This window comes from Miscanthus floridulus, chromosome 7, assembly GCF_019320115.1.
Source record: "Miscanthus floridulus cultivar M001 chromosome 7, ASM1932011v1, whole genome shotgun sequence".
In the NCBI taxonomy this organism is placed as follows: domain Eukaryota; kingdom Viridiplantae; phylum Streptophyta; class Magnoliopsida; order Poales; family Poaceae; genus Miscanthus; species Miscanthus floridulus.
Genome location: NC_089586.1, coordinates 58992740 through 59018904, shown reverse-complemented (window position 1 = coordinate 59018904; position 26165 = coordinate 58992740).

Below are 26165 nucleotides of genomic sequence, written 5' to 3'. Positions count from 1 at the left end.
TCGGTGGTACTAGTAGGTGACAAGGCTCAAGTGGAAGCGTGTTTTGATCCTTTTGAACATAGTGCTAATCATGGCGCAAGATAGGTGCACGGTTTGTGTGAACGTACCATAGGCTCCAAAATTGTTTTGGACGCACCCGATAGTACTCCTAGGTGACGTGGGTCATGTGAGATCTCACTTCTTTCTCTTTGGAGACAGTGTTAGTGTCGGTGCAAGATAGGTTAAAGGTTTGCGCTAGACATACCATAGGCTCAGAAATCATTTTGGATGCACCCGATGGTACTCCTAGGTGATGAGGCTCGAGCGCAAGCTTGTTCGGTCCATTTGGAGATAGTGCTAATCTTGATGCAAGAGAGGTGCATGGTTTGCGTCGAACATTCCATAAGCTCGAAAATCATTTTGGACGCACCTGATGGAACTCCTAGGTGACATGGGTCGAGTGGAATCTCGCTTCTTTCTGTTTGGAGACAGTGTTAGCGTCGGTGCAGGATAGGTGCATGGTTTGCGCTAGACATACCATAGGCTCAGAAATCATTTTGGATGCAATCGATGGTACCACTAGGTTACGAGGCTCAAGTGGAAGCTCATTTCAGTCCTTTCGGACATAGTACTAATCTTGACGCAAGGTACATGCATGGTTTGCGTCAACGTACCATAGGCTCGAGAATCATTTTGGACACACCCGATGGAACTCCTTGGTAACATGGGTCTTGTGGAATCTCACTTCTTTCCGTTTGGAGACAGTGTTAGCATCGGTGCTAGATAAGTGCATGGTTTTGCGCTAGATGTACCATAGGCTCAGAAATTGTTTTGGACGCACTTGATTGTACCACTAGGTGACAAGGCTCAAGTGGAAGCTTGTTTTGGTCCTTTCGGACATAGTGCTAATCTTGACGCGAGATAGGTGCACGGTTGGCGTCGAACGTACCATAGGCTCAGAAATCATTTTGGATGCACCCGATGGAACTACTAGGTGATGTCCGTCATCTAGAATCTTACTTCTTTCCATTTGGAGATAGTTTTAGTGTCGGTGCAAGATAGGTGCATGGTTTGTGCTGGAGATACCATCACACGTAAATCGTGTTGGACGCACCCGATGGTACCACTAGGTGACGAGTCTCAAGTGGAAGCTCGTTTCCGTCCATTTGGAGATAAAGCTAATCTTGACGCATGATAGGTGCCCCATTTGCGTCGAACGTACCATAGGCTTGGAAATTATTTTGGACGCACCCGATGGAACTCCTAGGTGACGTGAGTCATGTGGAATCTCACTTCTTTCCATTTGGAGTCGGTTTTAGCATCGGTGCATGGTTTGTACTAGACGTACCATAGGCTCAGAAATTGTTTTGGACGCACTCGATGGTACCACTAGGTGACAATGCTCAAGTGGGAGCTCATTTCGGTACTTTTGGACATAGTGCTAATCTTGACGCAAGATAGGTGCATGGTTTGCGTCGAACGTACCATAGGCTCAGAAATCATTTTGGGCGCACCTGATAGAACCCTAGGTGATATGGGTCATGTAGGATCTCACTTCTTTCCATTTGGAGACAGTGTTAGTATCAGTGCTAGATAGTTGCATGGTTTGCGCTAGACATACCATAGGCTTAGAAATCATTTTGTATGCACCCAATGGTACCACTAGATGATGAGGCTTAAGTGGAAGCTCGTTTCGGTCTGTTTGGAGATAGTGCTAATCTTGACGCAAGATAGGTGCACGATTTGCGTGGAATGTACGATAGGCTCGAAAATCATTTTGGACACATCCAATGGAACTACTAGGTGACATAGGTCATGTGGAATCTCACTTCTTTCCATTTGGAGACAGTGTTAGTGTCGGTGCAAGATAGGTGCATGGTTTGCGCTAGACGTACCATAGGCTCAGAAATCATTTTGTACGCACCCAATGGTACCACTAGATGATGAGGCTCAAGTGGAAGCTCGTTTTGGTACTTTCGGACATAGTGCTAATCTTGACACAAGATAGGTGTATGGTTTGCGTCGAACATACCATAGGCTCGAGAATCGTTTTGGACACACCCGATGGAACTCCTTGGTGATGTGGGTCTTGTGGAATCTCACTTCTTCCTGTTTGGAGACAGTGTTAGCATCGGTGCAAGATAGGTGCATGGTTTTGCGCTAGATGTACCATAGGCTCAGAAATTGTTTTGGACGCACTTGATTGTACCACTAGGTGACAAGGCTCAAGTGGAAGCTCGTTTTGGTCCTTTCAGACATAGTGCTAATCTTGACGCAAGATAGGTGCATGGTTTGCGTCGAACGTACCATAGGCTTGAAAATCATTTTGGACGCACCTGATAGAACTCCTAGGTGATATGGGTCATGTGGGATCTCACTTCTTTCCATTTGGAGATAGTGTTAGGGTCGGTGCCAGATAGTTGCATGGTTTGCGCTAGACGTACCATAGGCTAAGAAATCGTTTTGTATGCACCCAATGGTACCACTAGATGATGAGGCTCAAGTGGAAGCTTGTTTTGGTCTATTTGGAGACAGTGCTAATCTTGACGCAAGATAGGTGCACGGTTTGCATGGAATGTACCATAGGCACGGAAATCATTTTGGACACATCCGATGGAACTCCTAGGTGACGTAGGTCATGTGGAATCTCTCTTCTTTCTGTTTGGAGACAATGTTAGTGTCATTGCAAGATAGATACACTCTTTGCGCCAAACGTACCATAGGCTCAGAAATCATTTTGGATGCACCCGAGGTACTCCTAGGTGATGAGGCTCAAGCAAAAGCTCGTTTCGGTCCGTTTAGAGATAGTGCTAATCTTTATGCAAGGGAGGTGCATGGTTTGCGTCGAACATACCATAAGCTTGGAAATCAATTTGGACGCACCTAATGGAACTCCTAGGTGACGTGGGTCGAGTGGAATCTTGCTTGTTTCCATTTGGAGACAGTGTTAGCATCGATGCAGGATAGGCGCATGGTTTGCGCTAGACATACCATAGGCTCAGAAATCATTTTGGATGCACTCGGTGGTACTAGTTGGTGACAAGGCTCAAGTGGAAGCTTGTTTCGATCCTTTTGAACATAGTGCTAATCTTGGCGAAAGATAGGTGCACGGTTTGTGTCAACGTACCATAGCCTCGGAAATTGTTTTGGACGCACCTGATAGTACTCCTTGGTGACGTGGGTCATGTGAGATCTCACTTCTTTCTCTTTGGTGACAGTGTTAGTGTCGGTGCAAGATAGGTCCAAGGTTTGTGCTAGACGTACCATAGGCTCAGAAATCTTTTTGGACGCACCCGATGGTACTCCTAGGTGATGAGGCTCGAGCGCACGCTCGTTTCGGTCCATTTGGAGATAGTGCTAATCTTGATGCAAGAGAGGTGCACGGTTTGCGTCGAATGTACCATAAGCTCGAAAATCATTTTGGACGCACCTAATGGAACTCCTAGGTGATGTGGGTTGAGTGGAATCTCGCTTCTTTCCATTTGGAGACAGTGTTAGCATCGGTGCAGGATAGGTGCATGGTTTATGCTAGACATACCATAGGCTCAAAAATCATTTTGGATGCAATCGATGGTACCACTAGGTTACAAGGCTCAAGTGGAAGCTCGTTTTAGTCCATTCGGACATAGTACTAATCTTGACGCAAGGTACATGCATGGTTTGCGTCAACGTACCATAGGCTCGAGAATCATTTTGGACACACCCGATGGAACTCCTTGGTAACATGGGTCTTGTGGAATCTCACTTCTTTCCGTTTGGAGACAGTGTTAGCATCGGTGCTAGATAAGTGCATGGTTTTGCGCTAGATGTACCATAGGCTCAGAAATTGTTTTGGACGCACTTGATTGTACCACTAGGTGACAAGGCTCAAGTGGAAGCTTGTTTTGGTCCTTTCGGACATAGTGCTAATCTTGACGCGAGATAGGTGCACGGTTGGCGTCGAACGTACCATAGGCTCAGAAATCATTTTGGATGCACCCGATGGAACTACTAGGTGATGTCCGTCATCTAGAATCTTACTTCTTTCCATTTGGAGATAGTTTTAGTGTCGGTGCAAGATAGGTGCATGGTTTGTGCTGGAGATACCATCACACGTAAATCGTGTTGGACGCACCCGATGGTACCACTAGGTGACGAGTCTCAAGTGGAAGCTCGTTTCCGTCCATTTGGAGATAAAGCTAATCTTGACGCATGATAGGTGCCCCATTTGCGTCGAACGTACCATAGGCTTGGAAATTATTTTGGACGCACCCGATGGAACTCCTAGGTGACGTGAGTCATGTGGAATCTCACTTCTTTCCATTTGGAGTCGGTTTTAGCATCGGTGCATGGTTTGTACTAGACGTACCATAGGCTCAGAAATTGTTTTGGACGCACTCGATGGTACCACTAGGTGACAATGCTCAAGTGGGAGCTCATTTCGGTACTTTTGGACATAGTGCTAATCTTGACGCAAGATAGGTGCATGGTTTGCGTCGAACGTACCATAGGCTCAGAAATCATTTTGGGCGCACCTGATAGAACCCTAGGTGATATGGGTCATGTAGGATCTCACTTCTTTCCATTTGGAGACAGTGTTAGTATCAGTGCTAGATAGTTGCATGGTTTGCGCTAGACATACCATAGGCTTAGAAATCATTTTGTATGCACCCAATGGTACCACTAGATGATGAGGCTTAAGTGGAAGCTCGTTTCGGTCTGTTTGGAGATAGTGCTAATCTTGACGCAAGATAGGTGCACGATTTGCGTGGAATGTACGATAGGCTCGAAAATCATTTTGGACACATCCAATGGAACTACTAGGTGACATAGGTCATGTGGAATCTCACTTCTTTCCATTTGGAGACAGTGTTAGTGTCGGTGCAAGATAGGTGCATGGTTTGCGCTAGACGTACCATAGGCTCAGAAATCATTTTGTACGCACCCAATGGTACCACTAGATGATGAGGCTCAAGTGGAAGCTCGTTTTGGTACTTTCGGACATAGTGCTAATCTTGACACAAGATAGGTGTATGGTTTGCGTCGAACATACCATAGGCTCGAGAATCGTTTTGGACACACCCGATGGAACTCCTTGGTGATGTGGGTCTTGTGGAATCTCACTTCTTCCTGTTTGGAGACAGTGTTAGCATCGGTGCAAGATAGGTGCATGGTTTTGCGCTAGATGTACCATAGGCTCAGAAATTGTTTTGGACGCACTTGATTGTACCACTAGGTGACAAGGCTCAAGTGGAAGCTCGTTTTGGTCCTTTCAGACATAGTGCTAATCTTGACGCAAGATAGGTGCATGGTTTGCGTCGAACGTACCATAGGCTTGAAAATCATTTTGGACGCACCTGATAGAACTCCTAGGTGATATGGGTCATGTGGGATCTCACTTCTTTCCATTTGGAGATAGTGTTAGGGTCGGTGCCAGATAGTTGCATGGTTTGCGCTAGACGTACCATAGGCTAAGAAATCGTTTTGTATGCACCCAATGGTACCACTAGATGATGAGGCTCAAGTGGAAGCTTGTTTTGGTCTATTTGGAGACAGTGCTAATCTTGACGCAAGATAGGTGCACGGTTTGCATGGAATGTACCATAGGCACGGAAATCATTTTGGACACATCCGATGGAACTCCTAGGTGACGTAGGTCATGTGGAATCTCTCTTCTTTCTGTTTGGAGACAATGTTAGTGTCATTGCAAGATAGATACACTCTTTGCGCCAAACGTACCATAGGCTCAGAAATCATTTTGGATGCACCCGAGGTACTCCTAGGTGATGAGGCTCAAGCAAAAGCTCGTTTCGGTCCGTTTAGAGATAGTGCTAATCTTTATGCAAGGGAGGTGCATGGTTTGCGTCGAACATACCATAAGCTTGGAAATCAATTTGGACGCACCTAATGGAACTCCTAGGTGACGTGGGTCGAGTGGAATCTTGCTTGTTTCCATTTGGAGACAGTGTTAGCATCGATGCAGGATAGGCGCAGGGTTTGCGCTAGACATACCATAGGCTCAGAAATCATTTTGGATGCACTCGGTGGTACTAGTTGGTGACAAGGCTAAAGTGGAAGCTTGTTTCGATCCTTTTGAACATAGTGCTAATCTTGGCGAAAGATAGGTGCACGGTTTGTGTCAACGTACCATAGCCTCGGAAATTGTTTTGGACGCACCTGATAGTACTCCTTGGTGACGTGGGTCATGTGAGATCTCACTTCTTTCTCTTTGGTGACAGTGTTAGTGTCGGTGCAAGATAGGTCCAAGGTTTGTGCTAGACGTACCATAGGCTCAGAAATCTTTTTGGACGCACCCGATGGTACTCCTAGGTGATGAGGCTCGAGCGCACGCTCGTTTCGGTCCATTTGGAGATAGTGCTAATCTTGATGCAAGAGAGGTGCACGGTTTGCGTCGAATGTACCATAAGCTCGAAAATCATTTTGGACGCACCTAATGGAACTCCTAGGTGATGTGGGTTGAGTGGAATCTCGCTTCTTTCCATTTGGAGACAGTGTTAGCATCGGTGCAGGATAGGTGCATGGTTTATGCTAGACATACCATAGGCTCAGAAATCATTTTGGATGCAATCGATGGTACCACTAGGTTACAAGGCTCAAGTGGAAGCTCGTTTTAGTCCATTCGGACATAGTGCTAATCTTGATGCAAGATAGGTGCACGGTTTGCGTCAACGTACCATAGGCTAGGGAATCATTTTGGACACACCCGATGGAACTTCTTGGTGACGTGGGTCATGTGGAATCTCACTTCTTTCCGTTTGGATACAGTGTTAGCATCGGTGCACGATAGGTGCATGGTTTTGCGCTAGATGTACCATAGGCTTAGAAATTGTTTTGGACACACTCGATTGTACCACTAGGTGACAAGGCTCAAGTGGAAGCTCATTTTGGTCCTTTCAGACATAGTGCTAATCTTGACGCCAGATAGGTGCACGGTTGGCGTCGAACGTACCATAGGCTCAGAAATCATTTTGGACACACCCGATGGAACTCATAGGTGACGTCTGTCATCTAGAATCTTACTTCTTTCCATTTGGAGACAATGTTAGTGTCGGTGCAAGATAGTTGCACGATTTGTGTTGGAGATACCATCACACGTAAATCGTGTTGGACGCACCCGATGGTACCACTAGGTGATGAGTCTCAAGTGGAAGCTCGTTTCCATCCGTTTGGAGATAAAGCTAATCTTGACGCAAGATAGGTGCCCCGTTTGCGTTGAACGTACCATAGGCTCAGAAATTATTTTGGACGCACCCGATGGAACTCCTAGGTGACATGGGTCATGTGGAATCTCACTTCTTTCCATTTGGAGTCGGTGCTAGCATCAGTGCAAGATAGGTGCATGTTTTGCGCTAGACATACCATAGGCTTAGAAATTGTTTTGGACGCACTCGCTGGTACCACTAGGTGACAATGCTCAAGTGGAAGCTCATTTCGGTACTTTTGGACATAGTGCTAATCTTGACGCAAGATAGGTGCATGGTTTGCATCGAACGTACCATAGGCTCAGAAATCATTTTGGGTGCACCTGATAGAACTCCTGGGTGATATGGGTCATGTAGGATCTCACTTCTTTCCATTTGGAGACAGTGTTAGTGTCGGTGCTAGATAGTTGCATGGTTTGCGCTAGACATACAATAGGCTTAGAAATCATTTTGTACGCACCCAATGGTACCACTAGATGATGAGGCTTAAGTGGAAGCTCGTTTCAATTTGTTTGGAGATAGTGCTAATCTTGACGCCAGATAGGTGCACGGTTTGTGTGGAATGTACCATAGGCTTGGAAATCGTTTTGGACACATCCAATGGAACTACTAGGTGACATACGTCATGTGGAATCTCACTTCTTTCCATTTGGAGATAGTGTTAGTGTCGGTGCAAGATAGGTGCATGGTTTGCGCTAGACGTACCATAGGCTTAGAAATCGTTTTGTACGCACCCAATGGTACCACTAGATGATGAGGCTCAAGTGGAAGCTCGTTTTGGTACTTTCGGACATAGTGCTCTTCTTGACGCAAGATAGGTGCATGGTTTGCGTCAACGTACCATAGGCTCGGTAATCATTTTGGACACACCCGATGGAACTCCTTAGTGACGTGGGTCATGTGGAATCTCACTTCTTTCTGTTTGGAGACAGTGTTAGCATCGGTGCAAGATAGGTGCATGGTTTTACGCTAGACGTACCACAGGCTCATAAATTGTTTTGGACGCACTCGATTGTACCACTAGGTGACAAGGCTCAAGTGGAAGCTCGTTTTGGTCCTTTCAGACATAGTGCTAATCTTGATGCAAGATAGGTGCATGGTTTGCGTCGAACATACCATAGGCTTGAAAATCATTTTGGATGCACCTGATAGAACTCCTAGGTGATATGGGTCATGTGGGATCACACTTCTTTCCATTTGGAGACAGTGCTAGTATCGGTGCCAGATAGTTGCATGGTTTGCGCTAGACGTACCATAGGCTAAGAAATCATTTTGTATGCACCCAATGGTACCACTAGATGATGAGGCTCAAGTGGAAGCTTGTTTTGGTCTGTTTGGAAACAGTGCTAATCTTGACGCAAGATAGGTGCACGGTTTGCATGGAATGTACCATAGGCATGGAAATCATTTTGGACACATCCGATGGAACTCCTAGGTGACGTAGGTCATGTGGAATCTCTCTTCTTTCTGTTTGGAGACAATGTTAGTGTCATTGCAAGATAGATACACTCTTTGCGCCAAACGTACCATAGGCTCAGAAATCATTTTGGATGCACCCGAGGTACTCCTAGGTGATGAGGCTCAAGCAAAAGCTCGTTTCGGTCTGTTTGGAGATAGTGCTAATCTTTATGCAAGGGAGGTGCATGGTTTGCGTCGAACATACCATAAGCTTGGAAATCAATTTGGACGCACCTAATGGAACTCCTAGGTGACGTGGGTCGAGTGGAATCTCACTTCTTTCCATTTGGAGACAGTGTTAGCATCGGTGCAAGATAGGTGCATGGTTTTACGCTAGACGTACCATAGGCTCATAAATTGTTTTGGACGCACTCAATTGTACCACTAGGTGACAAGGCTCAAGTGGAAGCTCGTTTTGGTCCTTTCGGACATAGTGCTAATCTCGACGCAAGATAGGTACACGGTTGGCGTCGAACGTACCATAGGCTTGGAAATCATTTTGGACGCACCCGATGGAACTCCTAGGTGATGTCTGTCATCTAGAATCTTACTTCTTTCCATTTGGAGACAGTGTTAGTGTCGGTGCAAGATAGGTGCATGGTTTGTGCTGGAGATACCATCACACGTAAATTGTGTTGGATGCACCCGATGGTGCCACTAGGTGACGAGTCTCAAGTGGAAGCTCGTTTCCGTCCGTTTGGAGATAAAGCTAATCTTGGCAGCAGATAGGTGCCCCATTTGCGTCGAACGTACCATAGGCTCGGAAATTATTTTGGACGCACCCGATGGAACTCCTAGGTGACGTGGGTCATGTGGAATCTCACTTCTTTCTATTTGGAGTCGGTGTTAGCATCGGTGCAAGATCGGTGCATGGTTTGCGCTAGACGCACCATAGGCTCAAAAATTGTTTTGGACGCAATCGATGGTACCACTAGGTGATAATGCACAAGTGGAAGCTCATTTCGGTACTTTCCTCGCCGGCCTTGGAGCTCACGCACCCCATGGGCTAGCTACCATGCAACTATCTGGCACCTATGGTACAAAAATTCATAAATAAATCATTTTAGCTCTATTTTAAAAGCGGTAAATTTTAGGGTGTTACAGGTCATGTGGGATCTCACTTCTTTCCATTTGGAGATAGTGTTAGTGTCGGTGCAAGATAGGTGCATGGTTTGCGCTAGACGTACCATAGGCTCAGAAATCGTTTTGTACGCACCCAATGGTACCACTAGATGATGAGGCTCAAGTGGAAGCTCGTTTTGGTACTTTCAGACATAGTGCTAATCTTCACGCAAGATAGGTGTACGGTTTGTGTCAACGTACCATAGGCTCTGTAATTGTTTTGGACACACCCGATGGAACTCCTTAATGATGTGGGTCATGTGGAATCTCACTTCTTTCTGTTTGGAGACAGTGTTAGCATCGATGCAAGATAGGTGCATGGTTTTGCGCTAGACGTACCATAGGCTCAGAAATTGTTTTGGACGCACTCGATTGTACCACTAGGTTACAAGGCTCAAGTGGAAGCTCGTTTTGGTCCTTTCGGACAAAGTGCTAATCTTGACGCAATATAGGTGCACGGTTGGCGTCGAACGTACCATAGGCTCGGAAATCATTTTGGACGCATCCGATGGAACTCCTAGGTGACGTCTGTCATCTAGAATCTTACTTCTTTCCATTTGGAGACAGTGTTAGTGTCGGTGCAAGATAGGTGCATGGTTTGTGCTGGAGATACCATCGCACGTAAATTGTGTTGATGCACCCGATGGTACCACTAGGTGACGAGTCTCAAGTGGAAGCTTATTTCTATCCGTTTGGAGGTAAAGCTAATCTTGACAGCAGATAGGTGCCCCGTTTGCGTCGAACATACCCGATGGAACTCCTAGGTGACATGGGTCATGTGGAATCTCACTTCTTTCCATTTGGAGTCGGTGTTAGCATCGATGCAAGATAGGTGCATGGTTTGCGGTAGACGTACCATAGGCTCAAAAATTATTTTGGACGCACTCGATGGTACCACTAGGTGACAATGCTCAAGTGGAAGCTCATTTCGGTACTTTCGGACATAGTGCTAATCTTGACGCAAGATAGGTGCATGGTTTGCGTCGAACGTACCATAGGCTCAAAAATTATTTTGGGCGCACCTGATAGAACTCCTAGGTTATATGGGTCATGTAGGATCTCACTTCTTTCCATTTGGAGACAGTGTTAGTGTCGGTCCCAGATAGTTGCATGGTTTGCGCTAGACATACCATAGGCTTAGAAATCATTTTGTACGTACCCAATGGTACCACTAGATGATGAGGCTCAAGTGGAAGCTCGTTTTGGTCTGTTTGGAGATAGTGCTAATCTTGATGCAAGATAGGTGCACGGTTTGCGTGGAATGTACCATAGGCTCAGAAATCATTTTGGACACATCCAATGGAACTACTTGGTGACATAGGTCATGTGGAATCTCACTTCTTTCCATTTGGAGACAGTGTTAGTGTCGGTGCAAGATAGGTGCATGGTTTGCGCTAGACGTACCATAGGCTCAGAAATCATTTTGTACGCACCCAATGGTACCACTAGATGATGAGGCTCAAGTGGAAGCTCGTTTTGGTACTTTCGGACATAGTGCTAATCTTGACGCAAGATAGGTGCACGGTTTGCGTCGAACGTACCATAGGCTCGAAAATCATTTTGGATGCACCTGATAGAACTCCTAGGTGATATCGGTCATGTAGCACCCGGTTTTAAAGACAAAACTAGATACACACTATATGTGAGCCCAGGAAGTCAAATCTCACATATAGCCACAAATAAGGGTAATATCAAGAGACAATACTTATTACATAACGTATTAGTAAAAGAAAATAACCTCAGAGTAAAGACAGCGGAAAGTTGACTCCGATCTTCTGGCGAAGACTCCAAATTCACTGGGACAACTGACTGGTTGACCACAAGCCTAACTCCTCCAAACCAGCAATCTGGTACCCATCCGGGATTTTTATCCAAAGTATAGAAAAATAAAGCAAGCGTAAGTACATGTCGTACTTAACAATTATATCATGGGGTTCATGAGGCTCAAAAAGGCTGACACTAGTTTACTACGATTAGCTTTAATATGTCATATTTTTAAAGCAGTTGGGTAGCAAAGGATTTATCATTCCCTTAAACACATGATCAGGTAAACATGATTAATGTATAGCATAAACAGTTGATCATTAGTACCATTATCCATTAGTGATCATCTCTATTCCATAAGGGTCCAAGGCTGCTCGTGTCCGTGAGCACGGCTGTTATAACAGTTTTTATACTCTGCAGAGTTTGTACACGTTCACTGTGAGTTGTGATTTACCCTTTTGCCCGAGGTAGCTATTCTCTTGACCCACTTCCAAGGAAGGTCGGTAGGGTTCACTATAAAGCCTTTCAAAGAATTCATCTAACATGTTAGGGCCGCCAGGCGTATGTGGCCCATCTCTAGGAGTGGTAAGCGTGAGCAACGTAGCATGGTACACACTTCCTAGTAGCAAAGGAAACATACCCCGCGCCTCAAAGGTAACCACTAACAAGCTAGAAAAGATCCTCATACTGAGCTAAAGCCAGAGCCATATGGCCCTCACAGCTGTACTGTAAGTCCTGGATGATCGCTTACAGATAAGTCCTTAGGGAGAGGAATCTAAAGCATATAAACACTTCAGCCCCCTGATTCCATGTTACTAAAAAGTCATGTTTTAATATTTATTGCATATATCATTAGTCAAGTTACAAGATCATGGTTTTGATTAAGCACTAGCAAAAACTATCCAATGCAATATCCCAAAGGTTTTCAAGGTGCAAGATATCAAATATCTAGGATATCCTTAATGGTAACAAGGGAGACACATGCAATATGAATTTAGTGATTAAATGTGAATAGGTAACAAGGACAATCCCATGCTATACTTGCCTTACACACCGATCCTTCGGTAAGCTTTATTCTTCACGTCCTTCTTCTTCTGGATCACCACGTGTATCTCACCGACTGGACGTATTCGTAGAACACCACACAAACATCCATACACATACATGCATAGCATACAATTGCATCTATATCAGAACAATACACCAATCATAGAAAAATAAGCAAAAGAGATTGATATATGATTCTACGTATCACTATGAACACACAGTCGCGAGAGGCACGCTAATCGAAACTACGGTTCAAAAGTTACAACTACCAAGAGATTTACTTAACACGTGGAAAAGAAACTATAGACTTCATTTATGTTAACCATATGAATTCATATACAAAAGATATTTTATAAACAATATGGATTGAATTAAGTCAATTTTAGATTTAAATTATAAAACAAAAGTAAAACAAATCATATTTTATGTATAAAACATAGTTGCATAATCTTTAATCAAGATATGATTTAAAGTATGATTTTTATGAAATAGTAATGTAGTAAACATCAGTACTAATGCGTAGATCTCGACGTTATAAAACAAACGCAACTTGAACGGACTTTTTCGGAGTTGAAATGAATAAGTTATGATTTAAACAAGTTTTACTTTAGTTAAATAATAGATTAAATTTACTCATGAATTTCAAGTGTTGAAAACATGCCTAACAGTTATATAATCATGTAGAAAACATAAATACAATCCTAACGCAATTCGAACGGGTCAAATCGAACTTCAAACGCAAAAGTTACGCATAAAATAAGATCCAGTGGCATTCCTGTAAATATTTGAACTCATTTTTGAATTAAAACAATTAAAATTCTGAATTTAAATATATTTTGGACTGGGCATACTATTTTTGGAAATGATAGGGTCCTAAACAAATAAAATCAGGGCTAAAAAATAATTATTTTGAATTACACGGGACTGCGGATTGATTCTAATAAAATAGGAGGGCTTAACTATAAAACACGCAAGGCTTGACTTGGGGTTGACTGCGACGCTAACTGGGCTGACGCATGGTGGTCGGGGATTGGTGCGGTGCACCATGTGGCTCAGTGAACTAGCTGACGCAGCGGGGTGGACCGGGTCTACGGTCCACGGTGGACCGGTCACTTAATCCAACCGGTACTTCTAATCTTGGCCATTCCTTTCTGATCTGACGATGCAGGGCGCATGGGGGTGATACCGGTGGCTGCACAGTGACACCGGCGAGGCCACCATGGCCGGCGGTGAGCCGAGCACGACGGTGGCCGTCGAAGAGGCGTTCTGGACTTCCCCGGTCGAAGCCGAAAGCACGTACGTGAAGCGCATCACCTTGCGACACCACTGGGATACCGAGCGGGGACAGGGAGCACGTCGAGGCGGCGTTCCCCATGGTGGTGCCATGGCTGGTGGTTCAAAGCTCATGGTTACGGCGTTCTAGCGCACTAGTTGATGAACGGAGGGCAGAGAAGGGACGAGGAGCTCACCGAGACTCGTATTGGGGTGGTCGTGGCGTCCGGGAGGGCTCCGAAGCGGGTCGTCGATGGTGGCTGCGACTGGAGAGAGAAAAAGGTGCGTGAGTGAGGCGAAATCTTGGCAAATCAGGGCCAAAACGGAAAATTGAAGTTACCTACGGGCGTGGAGTTGAATGGCGGTGCTCACGAGCACATCGGCGTCGAGGATAGCGCACCGGAGCAGTGGATGGCTAGCGGCAGTGAGATGTTGAACGCGCGTAGAGGAAAGGGAGAAGATAGGGGCTCGGCTGGAGCTTTATAGGCGGGTGGGCGCGGCATACAAGGAAGGGAGCGGGGCGCGCGGTGATTCCGATCACTTGCCATGCGGGCGCGGCGGCTTGCCATCCATGGCGCGCCATCGGCGGTGAGGAAGAAAGGAAAGAAACGGGGAAGAAGAAAGGAAGGAAGGGCCGGCGGCTGACGGGTGGGGCTCGGTCACAGTGGGGAAGAAGAGAGCGGCGTGCGGTGTATGACCGAGCGGGCTGGGCGCTTGCGCGGGCGAGCGATGTGCGGGGCAGGCCAAGCAGCGGGCCGGTGCGGAGGAAGGGCTGGCGCGCTGAGCGGGCCGCAGCGCCGAGTAGCGGGCAGCCAAGCAGTGGGCCGCGCGGGCGAGAAGGGAAGGGAGACGCGTGCTGGGCCAGCTGGGCAGCGGGCCGAGGCCAGGAAGAGAAGGGAAGAAGTGGGCCGAGCATGTGAGGGAGGGAAGAGAGGCTGCTGGGCTGGTTCCAAGGTTGGGCCAAAAAGGGCAGAAAAGAATATTTTTCAAATAAAAATCCTTTTCTATTTCTAAATGCTATTTCTTTTCTTAATTCAAAACCATTTCAAATATGAACCAAATCAAGCATAAATATGATTTCAATATACTTTCTAATTCCAACATAGATGAACCAATTTTTGGGAAGTTTCCAAAAATAACTTTTTAAGTTCTTACATTTTCCAATTCCTTTTCTTTTTCTAATCTTCCAATTCTAAGCTAAATTCAAATCCAATTCGAGTATGGTTTCAAAAATACTTTCCCATTCAATAAAAATGGACAATTCTAGTAGGCTTTCCAAGATAAACTTTACAACTTTAAAAATACTTTTATTTTCTAATTTTCTTTTCTTTCTTTTCTTTTATTTCAAAACCATTTTCAAACTCTTTTCAAAAGCATTTTAACCATTTTGACTTTTAAACTAAAACCACTCAACCAATAAAACTAAATGCAATAGCATGTATGCATCAAACATATTGCTACCTTATAATGTATTTTAATTTAATGAAAATCTTTATTTTGCTATATTTTATGTGCACAAAAATTCATAAATAAATCATTTTAGCTCTATTTTAAAAGAGGTAAATTTTAGGGTGTTATAGGTCATGTGGGATCTCACTTCTTTCCATTTGAAGATAGTGTTAGTGTCGGTGCTAGATAGTTGCATGGTTTGCGCTAGACGTACCATAGGCTCAGAAATCGTTTTTATACGCACCCAATGGTACCACTAGATGATGGGGCTCAAGTGGAAGCTCGTTTTGGTCTATTTAGAGATAGTGCTAATCTTGACGCAAGATAGGTGCACGATTTGCGTGGAATGTACCATAGGCTCAGAAATCATTTTGGACACATCTGATGGAACTCCTAAGTGTCGTAGGTCATGATGAATCTCTCTTCTTTCCATTTGGAGACAGTGTTAGTGTCATTGCAAGATAGACACACTCTTTGCGCCAAACGTACCATAGGCTCAGAAATCGTTTTGGACGCACCCGATGATACTCCTAGGTGATGAGGCTCAAGTGAAAGCTCGTTTCGGTCCGTTTAGGGATAGTGCTAATCTTGATGCAAGAGAGGTGCACGATTTGCGTCAAATGTACCATAAGCTCAGAAATTGGTTTGGACGCACCTGATGGAACTCCTAGGTGACGTGGGTTGAGTGGAATCTCGCTTCTTTCCGTTTGGAGACAGTGTTAGCATCGGGGTAGGATAAGTGCATTGTCACCTAAATGCAGCCTTAAACTAGTTCTAGGTAATTTGAGCATTCTCAGGCAAAGTGGATCGGTGAAGACTCCACCACATGCCTATAGGTCCCTGCAGCTGGTGTGATGCATACTCTGCCTTCATGTGCTCTGTGACCTTTAAGAGACAAAACTTCTGTTCAATTGTATTTAGCCATTCATCTTCCTGCAATGGCTCCTCTACTTCTTTAAAGATAGGAGGTTTGGTGTCAAGAAAGTCCTTAAAATCACTGAACTGGTTAGGTTCAGGCCCTTGGCGTTGGTCCCTTCCCCATCCATGATCAGCATTCTACACAAGACCGCGCAACACTTCTCCCAAGGAACATTGGGTTTCCATGAGCTGGGCCATCATCTCCGCTGGCGTGGGATGTGGTGGTGGTGGGAGGTCCTTAGTGTCATTGCCACAGGAACCACTACCACCCACATCATCTCCACCAGCTCCTCTACGAGTGCGCGTCATCTGTAGAATTGCAACCACAAGTAATTATTGATGATGTCAGAAAAATTGTAGAGGAATTATATAATTATGCAAAATTGAATTTACTGGAGAGAATTTACATTCATATAATAAAACAAAGGCATAATAATTCATTTCCACAACACAACATCACCAATTATATTACTTAGTGATCACGCAATACACTCCCGTACATGCCAAATACTTGCTAGCACATAAAATGGACATTTATTAAGGTTCAATAACAACATGGATTAAACATGCAAGGTTCTGAGATTACATCAAAGGAGTACATCATGAGATCAAAACCTAATTTACGAGTTCATTACATAAAAGATCATAGATAGAGAGCTAGCACATCTAGCTAGGTACTATAGCTAAGCTACGCCTCGGAGTGGTCATTGTTGATGTCGGACACATCATAACCGTGGTCATCCTCAAAAGGCTCGACCTCCTCCTCCTCAGGCTCAGCCTTAGCGTCCACCTCCATGCCATCGTCCTCAGCAATCAATACATTGGGATCTTCTTCCACCGCTGCAGCTGGAGGAAGAATTGGGTTCACCATGTTGTTGAGACGATGAACATCCAACTGAAGCTCCTCAATCCAGCGTATGAGTTCTTGCTCTCTACGATCAAACTCTATTGCCTGCCTAGCAGCCTAAAACACAGTCCGGATTCTAGCTGCCTCCCTAGCCTTAGCAAGGCAAATGACCTCATCCCTCTCAATACGGATGTCTTGTATCTCTGCCCTAGCTACATCTCTTTCTGCAATAGCATTCACCAACTGAACCCAGCGAGCTTCCAAAGCTGTAATAGCATTATCGGTTTCCTACTGAGACTCTCTAGCTGCCCTCGGATGCCTGCGCACATGCCCTCGTAGCTGGCGTTGTGTGGCCTTTGCTCACTGGAGCTCTAGCATGCAGCTGACGTAGCTGTCTTGGTGGGAGTAGAACATCTTCAGGACAACGAACATAGCGCTCATAGCAGCACTAGAGCTCTCTGCTCGCTCATCACTGTCTCTCACCAGTGCATTGCCGCCTGGCTGCATCCAAGCTGTCTCTGATAGATCCACCTAGGGAAAGGTTCTAGCTGGACTGTTGACGAGCTCATCACCAAACTCCTGACAGATCTCACTCAGTGCCTCCAAAGCTACCACTTGGGCACCTTCCCAAGGAGATTGCCCATCTGAATCAATAGTCCAACCTTGCCACTGTGGATTGTCTACAAAGGCTGGAATGGTCACCCACACATCTTACCACGACTGTCCCTCAGCTGCCACTTCCCTCTAGAAGTAGCTGGGTGGCTCAGCGTACCCAACTAAGTTTAGCACCCTCCACAGCAAGGTAGGAGTGCCAAACATAGCCAGGAATGTGTCCCTACGAGGTGGGGCTCCTAGTGTTACCATCTGTAGCAAACTGCACAACTCTTGTCAGAGGATATCATATGTGAGAACAAAATTTAATGAATGGGGTAAGCGGTTATAAGGGAGGGAGGAATGCAAAAATGTAAATGCGTGAGTGAACATGATGCATGCATGTTCCGTACGTCCTCACGAATCTTAGGAAAAAATTAAAATTCTAACGACATACACGGTGGCATACATACATTCTCTCAACATACATAACTAATCATGCAACACATTTCGCTGTTAGTGTACCTATACAAGAATTTCATTTCAGCCCAACCCAACAATCATATATGCCAAAATGTAAATCTAGGCTCTAGGTTGAACTAAATACTTCCATATATATACCCATACATATACTTCCGTATCAAAGCTACCCAAAAGTAAATACGTGCCATACATACATATAAATATGCATTTATAGCCATATCAAAGCTCACCCACAATTAAATACCTTAGTGTATATATGGGACATATATGTACCGTAGTACCAAAGCTACCTCTCCCCTTAGACCGCATGCTCAGCCTTGCGGTCTTGCCACTCTTACCTTGGGCGTAGAAGCAAGGGATCCATATATTACCACTCAAGCAAATGACATCCATACAATAGCACGCCATATGGACGACGAAAGTAAAAAACCCCCAGGTTAGTACTTATTTAGCCACCAGAAAGTCCTTAACTGGGCATAAAGGATATGACCACTGGCACACTCTAAATTTAAAATTCTGATTTTAACACACCAATATAAATAGCTATAAGTTCCTAAACTGATTTTATAAAACAAAACCTTTGTTTTAAATACCCATATGACAAGTTTAGTGTTGAACCTTCCTCCAATGCCAGCTGTCATGGGTAACCTTTGGTACAACTCTGGTATGGTCATGGGTTCGATCAGCGCCGCACCCTCAGGGATACTACTAGTCTACCAGGAAGTTCAAGTCCAGCCTGCCCTTAGACTCAGGTCACTAGCTCCCTGCACATCCTTACTTCCTCCCGTGTGCGCCTAGGCTGCCTCTTGCTCCTAGGCTGCCTGCTGCTCCTCCTAACGCTCGGGTTCAAACTCGAGTAGCGTGATGAAGAGTACACACATTCATATGCACAAATGAGTATCATGAATGCATAAGAGATCAGATGCCATGATGATGTGTATACGCATGAGCATGGTTATCCGCAAGATATATGATAAGTTCAACATTCGTTGACCAAGTAGATGTATAACTTTCTTCTAGTTGATCTTTACTAAGTAGGTGCATATCTCTTCTATAGTACAAGAAACATACACTCACCAAGTTCTAGTAACCTAAGGTAAATTTATTCATCATCAGTAAGAGGCTTAGAACCTACAGCTAACAACTAATCTCAATTAGCCTAAGCATCTACACAAGCATCGTATAAGACAAACAATTACAATTTGACTTAGTCATTTCCTGGACTGTAAATATCAGCTACTTATTTTGGCCATATCTAGAGTTCTACTCAACCAAATACTATGACCTTGGACTTTCTGGAAAGCTTATAAAACTGTATACAACTTTCTTATAGTCAACTCAAGATGAGTCAATGGCTATCAAGGTTAAACAAAGCAATTTCATAGATCTATCTAGAAATTCCAGAGAATAAGCATTTCTGGAGACCAACTTACAACAGCTATAACTCTCAAACCATTTAGCCTATTGCCATAAAAATTTTACACAAGATATATAAGTAAGTGATCTATAACTTTGTTATTGACAAGATTCACAACAAACATCAATTTTCCCATGCAATTTACTTAACAACAGAAACTGTACAAAACAGTCACTATAATTGATTTATAGAGCAATTAATATTTCACTGCATACAACCAATTAAATATGTGCACAACCAATATACCAATAGTTCATAGACATCATATACACTTTAGAAAACGTAATGGTCACGCCTGAATAAATTATTTAAATGCCTTTATTAATTTATTCGGATACTAAGGTGAAATAAGGAACATATATCAAAAGTGTATAGTAAATTCTGAGAAAATTACAATATTCTACATATGACCCCAAAAGTCTACTGTAAAAATTTTATGCCATTTGGATAAGTATAGCCATCTCTACAAAAATAACAAGTTGCATAGGCTTAATTTAGCAAAAATAGTTTAGCTTAGTGAGTAGTGTCAAACAACAGATTTCATATTTTTCTTACTTTCATCCCAGCACCATAATACTGTGTAAAATTTGCATGATCATAAGTTATGTATTTTTACCCCATTTATTTTCACTAGAAACTAGCAATTAATCAAAGTTAAATAGGAAGACCATATTCCAAGTATACCTACTATAGGTTTAGCATTTTTATCAAATAGTACACTTCATAAAGAATCCAGAATTTTAGAAGTTTGCTACAAAATCTAGAATAATAAATAAAGAAAATCAAATTTCAAATTGAGCTTAGTTGCTAGGTGCACCCGGTCCAGTGCACCCACTACGACGGATAGCGGGGGCCCGTAGGTCAACGGGTCCCACCCGTCTACGACACAAGAGCAGAGAACGGCGCTGACTGGCGAAAGCTCATTGACGGCAAGGTCTCCAGAGAAACCCTAGGCACCATCATGTTCCTCTCATCAACCTGCACCCAGGGGTACCCTAGGTTGGGTCAGTGGCTCACCAAAGCAAGCTCACCAGCGAGCATGGCGGACGGCGGTGGTCGCGCAGTGGTGCGCCGGCCGTCTCCGGCCACGGCAGGCTCCGATGAGAACGGCCCTACCTCTATGGTGACCTAACATAGTTCTAGAGCAAGATCTGGCCATGGTGGAGCAGTGGGGGAGCCTGACCGTGTGCATGGCGGCACGGTGGCACCCAGCGCACACGGCGGGGTTCTCCGTTCCTGCTAACCGGCGACAAGAGGTGGGTCTCCATCTCTGAGGTAGGAGATAGGGTGCAAGGGATTGATCGGTGGTGCTATGGTGGCAGCGTATTCATCGATGAGGGTGCGGCGGCGGTGGTGTGGCTCCGCATTTGTCACGGTGAGGGCGAGAGCGAGCGAGAGAAGTGGGTGAGAGCGAGAATGAGCAGCAGCAGCAGCAGCAGCGCATCGCCCTCTTCTCCCCCTTATGGCCTGACCAGCCGGGCCAACGTTGGCGTACGGCCGCCACGCGGTGCGCGCGGCCGGCGCTTGTCGGCCATGACGCGCGCAGCAAGGCCAGTTTCAGTTCGGATGAAACCGCCTAAAACTCGATTTTCTCTCCACCATAACTCCTAATCCGTGGTGAATCAGTGGAAACTGTATTAGTGAAAGTTGTAGAGCTATGTGAGATCTCCAACTTTGCTTTAGGGAGTAACATCTAAATTGTCATGGTTACCAAGTCACACAGCTCCAAAGTGGTGCACTTGAAACTAAAATCAGCATTTTGGACTCAGCAAAATTTCAAAGTCTAGAAACAACATTTTGTTGATTCTTGTGAGCCCTATTTGACTATGTTAGGCACTGAATTAGCTCATGACCCTTAAATAAAGTTTGTTCGACATAAGATAAGATACAACTTTTATTAAGCATGCACTACCATGCAAACACTCTATGCTATAGTTCAACTTTGGTCAAAGTAGGATCATGAAAAATGACATTTTGAGTAAACTAGGATTTAGAACCAAAATTGGCCCATGTCATGAATACAAACATTGTTCCATTTACCATCCTAGACATGTGTAAGGTGTTTTTGTGACCTCACAACCATCTCTTGCATTGGTTACACATGATCACAAGCATATGCATGTATATAATCAACATCACATGTGATAATATGTAAAGAATAAGATGAAATTCCATATGCTCATGCTCATGAATGCTTGGATGGTGCTTGTGCTCATGAAATGCAAGTGCCAAATGCAATGCTTAACACTAGGGTGTTACAAGAGCTCTCTGCCCGCTCATCCCATTCTCGGATCAATGCATTATGGTTGCGTTGTGCTCAAACTACTGTAGATGGATCCACCCGAGGAAAAGTACCAGCGGCACTGCCAGTAAGCTCATCCCTGTGCTACTGACAAATCTTGCTCAACACCTCAAATGCAACCACTTGGGCACCTTCCCAAGGAGTTTTTCCCTCGATTCTGCTTTCCACTCCTGCCTTAGGGGTGCTTGTGTACGAGTAGGGATAGTTAGCTGCACTTCAAACTATGGTTGTCCTTCTAGGTACTCCTCTATCCAGAAGTAGCGGGGCGGTTCCATGTACCCCATGAAGTGCAACACCCTCCAGAGTAGGCAGGGGTGCCGAACACATCCAAGAAAGTGTCATTCCCTATCGTTGCTATCATCTGTACCAACAAAATATGGCGCAACTTTTGTGAGAATAACCTTACATTAGAAAAGAGTTACTTAACAGAATAAGAAACTTATAAGGGGAGGAACAATGCAAGTATGTGAATGAATGAATTATCATGATGCATGCATGTTCCATATGTCCTCACAAATTAGGAAAAAACTATTTTTTAGCGGCATATACAGTGGCATACATACGTTCTCTCATAATATAAGCGTAACTAGTCGGGCTACATGTTTTGCTGTTAGTGTACCTATAGAAAAATTTCATTTCTGCCCAACCCCACATTTATATGTGCAAAAATGAAAATCTGGTCTCTAGGTTGCAAGCTAAATACTTCCATATATATATACTTCCATATCAAAGCTACCCAAAAGTAAATATGTCCCATACATATATATAATATATGCATATATAGTCGTATCAAAGCTAACCCACAATTAAATACCTTCATATATATATGAAACATACATATACTTTAGTATCGAAGCTACCTCTCCCCTTAAACCGCACGCTCAAATCTTGCAGTTATGCCACTCATCATCTTACCTGGGTGTAAAGGTATTTGATCCATACATTACCATTCAAGTGAATGGTACCCATACAATAGCACGCCATATGCACGACGAAAATAAAATCCCCCAAGTTAGTACTTATTTAGCCACCTAAAATCCTAAACTAGGCATAAAGGAAAGGATCACTGGCACACTTTTAGATTCAAATTCTAGATTTGAACACCTATATATATAGAGCTATAAGTTGCCAAAAACTAGTTTTGAAAAACAAAAACCTTTGTTTTAAATACACATATGGCAAATAATGTTCAATCTTGCTCCGATACTAGCTATGGCAGAACTAACCAATTTATAAGAGCACAGTACAATGGCAACCACCGAGGTGATCGCACTATTATAGTTGAGCCCATATAAACCCAACATACAACCAAGATCGTACATGATTCAACATACAAGCCACATGTTACATAGGTTCACAAGTAGTTCAACATACCTCAGAGTACAAAAAGAGTTATTACAACCCAAGTTCAAATGTAGTAGTGGAAGCAATATTGTTCTAAAACCATCATCACACACACTTATTTAAATACATGCTAGTTTGTGACCAAGTCCAACAAAAGCATCATAGGTAAGACAACATAGAAGAGCCTTGCCCACAGCTTTACAATACCCATGATATATCGTGCCATCTACAACAAGCGAGAAATAAACCCTGAGTACAAGAAGGTACTCAGCTAGACTTACCCATCATAAACCAAAAATAAAGTGACACCAAGGATCATGCAAGGCTTTATAAGTGGAGCTAGCTTGATAACATTTTGCATAAAAGCCACTAGTTGAGCTATACATTTTATAATTCGGTCCCAAGTTAATTGTAGCTATTCATCTCTAGATTAGCATCTAACCTGTGCCAAACATGTGATATATAATTATGTTGCATAACAATAATAACCATAGCCGGTATAACATTTCCATGTTCATCATAACTATTAAATTCCATAGTCCAGTTACTATGATAATGGAGCTAGTCAAGTTTCTCACTCTCTGGGAGACGACAATTCAAATCGGTTGCAACCAGCTGGGTAGTATTCCTACCACAAACCCAGGCCCACCAACCACGGTAGCCTTAGGTCACCTTTGGTACAACTCAAGTGCACATGTCGTGGATTCGATTAGCGCCGCACAATCAGGGACAACCAACTACCAGGACGTTTAGGCCTAGCCTGCCCTTGGGCTCACGTCTATCTCCCCGCACATCCTTACTACCATCAAGAGTGCATTTTACAGAATGGGGCCCGACCTGAGTTGAGTTACTCGGCTTCGTGGTCGGAATGAGTTATCTGGATAGCTAAGTGAGAGGCATGCGTTCAATCTCGATAGAAGTTCCAACAACGGTATGGTCCATAATTGACACAGATGGGATCAACGTAGCTAACCCAACACCATTTGTATATAAAATCTTGTCCGGTCTCCACTTAGATAACACCCCATGGTTATTTTCCATGGTAGAAATTATAGCCAACCATGCTCCAGTATCAACCTATATCTCATGGGTGACAGGAAATCACCCGACTTCTACCGAGCTATGCACGGCTAAGCATATGTTCAATCCTGGACCAACATAGGGTTCAAGGTATATATCTAGACAAGGTAGTTCTATGCATCAAGTGTTTCCAATCAACTCTTATAACCTAATGCATCAAACATAAAGGACTCAAGTGATATTTATAAAAACATAGGAGGCTTAGAATGCTCTAGGGCTTGCCTTTCAGAAAGGATGTAGGCCTATGATCTGGGCACTCTGGTATTTCCTTTGTGGCCTGCTCTTCGCTTTCTAGAGCTACTTGCTGCGGTGCCTCCTGGTCCTCTTCTTCCACTGCCTCAAATTCCAACAGCGTTATTCCCTCTAGCGATCCTATATGCATGAGCATGCAATAAGATACAAGAATGCACAGGTGATGATATGGATGGTAGGATATGATGAAATGCATAAACATACAGGTACTTAACAACAAGGTACCATGGTGATGACAAGATTAACTTTATTTTTACTGAGTAGTTGTATATCTCTTCTCTAGTACAAGAACATACATTCACCATGTTTTAGCAACCTAAGATAGAATTGTTCATCATCATTAAGATGTCTATTACCTGTAGCTAACAACTTAGTTTAATTGGCATAATCATCTAATTTAATAAGCATCATGTTAATACAAAGCAAACAATTCAAGAACTTGATGCAATTGAATTATAGAGCAATAAATGTATAACTGCATATACCCAATCAAAATTGGTTACAACCAACTATGCCAACAAGTCTCATTCATCACCAACATGTTAAAAGTATAATGGTTAAGCCCTAATAATTTCTTAAATCATTTTTTGATTCGCTAAGCATAGCTAGGTTAAAATTGGAACTGCTACTTCTAGTGCATAGAAAATTCTAGAAAACTTACAGTAGCTCATACTTGCTCTCAAGAGACTGCTGTTAAAATTTTAGGTCATTTGGACAAATACAAAAACTTCTACAAAAATGACAAGTTACATGCTTTCTAGTCACTCAAATATACTTAGCATAGTGAAAAGTGTCAAGCAATAGATTTACTACTTTTCTCACATTCCTTATAACACCAGTATACTATGAAAAATAATTTATGTCCATAGGTTACATATATTTATCACAATTAATTTCACAAGAACTAGCATTTTATTAAACCAAAATAAGAAATCTTCCTCCAAGCATGCTAACTGGAGGTTTAACATTTTTCCGAGCTCTAGCATGTCAAAACAAGACTAGCAAAATTGGAATCACATTTTTTAGCGTCTCCCAAACTTAAGTTATGCATTTTTCAAGATTAATAGGAATAAACAAAATAATTTAAATAGGGTACAAAACTGTAGCACATACCAAGTTTCATATTTTTAACAAATAGTACTCATCAAGATGAATCTAACAAAATTTGGTTCACTAAATTTGGACACTCCTAGAATTAGTTATGAAATTTTGAAGTTTGAATCAATTCCTAAAAAAGAATAAAGAAAAACATTTAAAATCCAAAATCGCTACGCGCACACAGCTCTGTGTACCCGCTGCCACTGACGCCCGGGCCCCGTGGTCCACTAGACCCACCGATCAGAGGCGCGGCGTAGGGGCGTGGTTTTGACCGGCAAGAGCTCACTGACGATGAGGTCTTTGGCGATGAGGTGAGCATCAGAGTGCTCCCCATCACAATGTGCATCAACTGGAGGGGTTGGTTGTCTAAGGGGCTCATCGAAGCTAGCTTGACGATGGCCATGGCAGCTCGATGGAGCTACACGGTGGCGTCACTACCATCTTCGGCAATGCCAAGCTCACAAGAGCTCTAGTGCATCTAGAGGAAACTATGGTTAGGGCTCAGGGCTACAGTGGAGCGGCGGTGAGTTTTGGCCATAT